Below are 6,000 nucleotides of genomic sequence, written 5' to 3'. Positions count from 1 at the left end.
CCATGCACCAACAAACAGCAAAATGAACACAAGAGAAAGACAAAGGACAACAAAAATCGTAACAGTAAGGCCAACTGAATATGTTTTAGTGCATGTATGGCACTATTTACATGTGTGAGTGTCTGTGTATGTACACATGTATGCATTTGAATGAAAGTGTGTGTACAGTGAAAATAAAAAGTATGTGAACCCTTTGGAATTATCTGTATTTCTGCATAAATTGGTTATAAAATTTGATCTGACCTTCATCTAAGTCACAGCAACAGACAAACACAGTCTGCTTAAACTAATAACACACACATTACTGTATGTTTCTTGTCTATATTGAAACATTCACAGTGTAGGTTGGAAAAAGTATGTGAACCCCTAGGCTAATGACTTCTCCAAAAGCTAATTGGAGTCAGGAGTCAGCTAATCTGGAGTACAGTCATTGAGACGAGATTGGAGATGTTGGTTACTGCCTTATAAAAAAACACTCACAAAATTTGAGTTTGCTATTCACAAGAAGCATTGCCTGATGTGAACCATTCCTCGAACAAAAGAGATCTCAGAAGACCCAAGATTAAGAATTGTTGACTTGCATAAAGCTGGAAAGGGTTACAAAAGTATCTCTAAAAGCCTTGATGTTCATCAGTCCACTGTTAGACAAATTGTCTATAAATGGAGAAAGTTTAGCACTGTTGCTACTCTCCCTAGGAGTTGCCATCCTGCAAAGATGACTGCAAGAACACTGCGCAGAATGCTCAATGAGGTTAAGAAGAATCTTAGAGTGTCAGCTAAAGACTTACAGAAATCTCTGGAACATGCTAACATCTCTGTTGACGAGTCTACGATACGTAAAACACTAAACAAGATTGATGTTCATGGGAGGACACCACGGAAGAAGCCACTGCTGTCCAAAAAAAACATTGCTGCACGTCTGAAGTTCTCAAAAGAGCATCTGGATGTTCCACAGCACTACTGGCAAAATATTCTGTGGACAGATGAAACTAAAGTTGAGTTGAACACACAACACTGTGTGGAGAGAAAAAAGATCAGCACTATTGTTGTGACTTAGATGAAGATCAGATTACATTTTATGACCAATTTATGCAGAAGTTCAGGTAATTCCAAAGGGTTCACATACTGTTTCTTGCCACTGTATATGCATGTCTACAAACACCTGCACTGCATCAGCCTCAGGCAAACTGACATTAGCTGTAACAACATAGTCTATCAGTGTCATTCAAACTTACTTTTTGTTATGTTTTCATTTTTCTTACTTTTATCTTTGACCGTCATTCTATCCCCCGCCCAACAACTCCACTTCCACTTGTCTCCAATTCCACGTCCCAACCCTCAGCTTCCCTTAGCCCCTCCCACCTATCTCTGCTGGCCACCCTCTTCAGATTTCTACGCACCATATACAGTGGGGCAAAAAAGTATTTAGTCAGCCACCAATTGTGCAAGTTCTCCCACTTAAAAAGATGAGAGAGGCCTGTAATTGTCATCATAGGTACACTTCAACTATGACAGACAAAATGAGAAAAAAAATCCAGAAAATCACATTGTAGGATTTTTAATGAATTTATTTGCAAATTATGGTGGAAAATAATTCCCAACTATTTTGCAATCTGTATGGCACAGCTGTCAACATCCTGGTCCTGAAATGAAACTGGTATACTTTCCTATTTATGCTATTTTTATTCCTCTGGCAGTTTTGATCCTTTATATTGGGCAGACAGACCAGTTCCCTACAGTACCTCCTCCCGCTGCCACCTGCCTCCTCCATTTTTTAGGTGTCACTATAATCAATTGCTTATAATTTTGGATTGAGCACACCTTCCCGTACAATTCTGATAACTCCATGAAAGACTTAACTCTACCATTCAAATTTACAATATCATTTAAAAACAAAATACCCTTTTCAAACATCTTTCCCATAAATGCAGGTATTTTATTAACCAACATATTTGAGTTCAGCCATAATATTGGTTGTATTATTTGTTCTATCTTTTCAGGGGGGTGAAATTGAAATTGTAGCCAGCTCTGCAATACTTGTTTAATTAATCATTAATTTTCAATTAATCAAAAATGAAACATGGCAATCTGCACAAAGGCAAAAGGCAATTTTTAAACAATGGATGAGCTTTTCTTAGTAATCTACTTGAGAATAATTTAGGGTTCAAGTCAAACTTTTCAATAAGTGAAGCTTTTATTGAGCGTTTTAGTGTTTTTATATGTAATAATTCAACCCACCCAATTTATATTCATTATATAGATAGGCACGCTTTATCTTCTCTGGTTTAGCGTCCCAGATAAAGCTAAATATTTTTTGCTCATATGATTTGAAAAACGAATCATCAGGAGTAGGCAGCTCCATAAGTAAGTGAATAAACTGAGATATGACTATGGAGTTAATTAGAAAAATTTTCCCATAAGTAGACAGATGTTTACCTCTCCATGGTTGCAGGATCTTGTCTATTTTTACAAGTTTCATTGTGGAGAACTCATGTATATGTTTTGTGATATGAATACCAAGTATGTCTACTTAACCTTCAGCCCATTATATAGGTAAACTGCAGGGTAATGTAAAAGTTGTATTTTTTAAAGATCCAATACGTAATATTGTACATAATAATTCATCATAATTAGGTCCATAAAAGTTATCTAGATCTTCAATGAGACATTGCAGGGATCTAGCTTGTGGACCTAATATAAAACTTGTCATCGGCATACATGGACACCTTTGTTTTAAGCCTGTCACATCTACTCCTGCAACGCCCTCTACTGCTCTTCCGGTTTTCCGGTGTCTCCTTGACCTGCCGCCTCCCCCAGTGCCTTTTCCCTCTGTGTGTGTGTGTGTGTGTGTGTGTGTGTGTGTGTGTGTGTGTGTGTGTGTGTGTGTGTGTGTGTGTGTGTGTGTGTGTGTGTGTGTGTGTGTGTGTGTGTGTGTGTGTGTGTGTGTGTGTGTGTGTGTGTGCGTGTGCGGAGACAGGTGTGCTGGAGTCAGAGTAGATCCCAACCAGCTGCAACCTGTTCCATAATACTAATACTCAGCCCTGCCACTTCCACGCTGCCAGATCGTAATCTCTGCTCATTCTCCCCGCTCTGACTATGGTCCCTGTCTCCAGTCCCATGTCTCATCATCCTGCTACACTGTCCTGGATTCCCCACTCTACTACTCCATTGGATTCCCCTCCGGACCTGCTTACCCTGTCTCAACCCCTCTCGCTCCAGCCTCAGCCTCCTCACCTGGTTTCCAGCAACCCGCCCATGCTTCCCCTGACCTGCACTCCATCTCTACCCTGTGTTTCAATAAATACTTGGTTACTTCATCCCAGTCTCCTTGTCTGAATCTGCTCTATTGTTCCCCTGTTCCACTCCGCGTAAAAAATGTTTTCCATGGATTTCTAATCCTCTAATGTTGTTATTTGATCTGATTTTAATAGCTAGCATTTCGATGGCCAAAATAAATAATTATGGTGACAGCGGACACCTTGTTTAACTCCTCTTGACAATTCAAAACTCTCTGAGAAATAGCCGCTATTTACTATTATACACCTGGGGTTGCTATACATTACCTTTACCCATTTCATAAGAGAATGACCGAAATTGAAAAACTCCAGGCATTTACAAATAAAATCCAGTCTTACTTTATCAAAGGCCTTTTCAAAATCCGCTATAAATACCATGCCTGGCTTCTTAGATGTTTTATGATGTTCTATTATTTCTAGTAGTTGTCATATTATCTCCAATGTATCATCCATGTAAAAAAAACTGTCTGATCAGGATGAACAATAGCTAGGAAATCCTTTTTATTTCTGAGTGCTATGCATTTCGCTAATATTTTTGCATCACAAGATTGAAGTGTAAGAGGCCTCCAGTTTTTAACCTGTCTAGGACTGGGGTTCCGCTCGCCAACAGCCAGTAAAATTGCAGGGTGCCAAATACAAATTAACAGAAATCTCATAAATCAAATTTCTCAAACATAAAAGTATTAGGCACCATTTTAAAGATAAAATTCTCGTTAATCCAGCCACAGTGTCTGATTTCAAAAATGCTTTACAGCGAAAGCTCCACAAACGATTATGTTAGGTCACCACCAAGTCACAGATAAACCCAGCCATTTTTCCCGCCAAAGAGAGGAGTCACAAAAAGCACAAATAGAGATAAAATGAATCACTAACCTTTGATGATCTTCATCAGATGACACTCATAGGACTTCATGTTACACAATACATGTATGTTTTCTTCGCTAAAGTTCATATATATATCCAAACATCTTATTTTACATTGGCGTGTTAGATTCAGTAGTTCCAAAACATGCAGTGATATTGCAGAGAGCCACATGAATTCACAGAAATACTCATAATAAATGTTGATGAAAAGGCAGCTATTATACATGAAACTTTAGATACACTTCTCCTTAATGTAACCACTGTGTCAGATTTCAAAAAAACTTTACGGAAAAAGCATAATCTGACAACGGCGCTCAGAGCCCAAACCAGCCAGAGAAATATCCGCCATGTTGGGTAGTCAACATTATTCATAAATAGCATTAGAAATATTCACTTACCTTTGATGATCTTCATCAGAATGCACTCCCAGGAATCGCAGTTCCACAATAAATGCTTGTTTTGTTCGATAATGTTCATCATTTATGTCCAATAGCTTCTTTTGTTAGGGCGTTTGGTAAACAATCCAAAAGCGCGATCTGGTCCATTCGGACGAAACGTTCAAAAAGTTATATTACAGGTCGAAGATACTTGTCAAACTAAGTATAGAATCAATCTTTAGGATGTTTTTATCAGAAAAATGCAATAATGTTCCAACCGGAGAATTCCATTGTCTGTAGAAATGCACTGGAACGAGAGCAACCTCTCAAGTGAAAGCGCGTGACTGAGAACGAGGCTGTAGGCAGACCCCTTACTCATAAATCTCCCATCCGGCACCCCTTAAACATGAGAAGCCTGAAACCACGTTCTAAAGACTGTTGCCATCTAGTGGAACCCATATCCCACTGTGTATTCGATAGGGGTGTGTTCAAAAACTACAAACCTCAGATTTCCCACTTCCTGTTTGAATTTTTTCTCAGGTTTTTGCCTGCCATATGAGTTCTGTTATACTCACAGACATCATTCAAACAGTTTTAGAAACTTCAGAGTGTTTTCTATCCAAAACCAGTAATAATATGCGTATATTAGCATCTGGGACTGAGTAGGAGACAGTTCACTCTGGGCATGCTATTCATCCAAAAGTGAAAATGCTGGCCCCTATCCCAAACAAGTTTTAAGATAGACTGGACCTTTATTATTGCCATCTTGTTTTAATAATAGTGAAGTCAGACCTTTCCACTTTGTACCTGACAGACTACCATTTCTATAGGATTAGTTAAAACAAGCTAACAATGGAGCTTAAATATTTTTTTGGTACCATCACCTTTGAAATGCAAGAGAAAGGACATCATGTATTATTCCAGCCCAGGTGCAATATAGATTTTGGCAACTAGATGGCAGCAGTGTGTGCGCAAAGTTTTAGACTGATCCAGTGAACCATTGCATTTCTGTTCAAAATTTTGTATGAAGACTGCCCGATTTGTTTATTAATACATTTTCATCTTCAAAACTGTGCACTCTCCTCAAACAATACTATGGTATTCTTTCACCGAAATAGCTACTGTAAATTGGACAGTGCAGTTAGAGTAACAAGAATTTAAGCTTTCTGACAATATCAGATATGTCTATGTCCTGGGAAATGTTTTGTTACTTACAACCTCATGATAATCGCATTAGCCTAAGCTAGCTCAACGTCCCGCAGTGGACCCACCAATCCTGAAGAAGTTTTAATAGCCTCAAAACGTTATTCCTCTGTAATTTGGCCTTCACACTGATCTTTCTGTACATTTGTTAATTTTCCATTTTTTATTATTTGGAAAGAATTCCTTGCAGTAATTGTACTTCAGTGGGTGAGGATGAGATGAAAAAGAGAACATTTGTCACGCTGGTATAAAGGATTTGG

The 6,000-nt window shown here is 38.5% G+C and overlaps 1 protein-coding gene across 1 annotated transcript in view; it reads left to right on the top strand.

The window, feature by feature from the left end:
- Positions 1 to 6,000, top strand: part of LOC129862417 (voltage-dependent calcium channel subunit alpha-2/delta-1-like) — a 123,884-nt gene that overhangs the window by 71,386 nt on the left and 46,498 nt on the right. The window lies entirely within an intron of this gene.

This window comes from Salvelinus fontinalis, chromosome 9 (assembly GCF_029448725.1).
Source record: "Salvelinus fontinalis isolate EN_2023a chromosome 9, ASM2944872v1, whole genome shotgun sequence".
Lineage (NCBI taxonomy): Eukaryota > Metazoa > Chordata > Actinopteri > Salmoniformes > Salmonidae > Salvelinus > Salvelinus fontinalis.
Note: the sequence above shows the minus strand (reverse complement) of the source record. Positions and strands in the feature narration are given on the sequence as shown.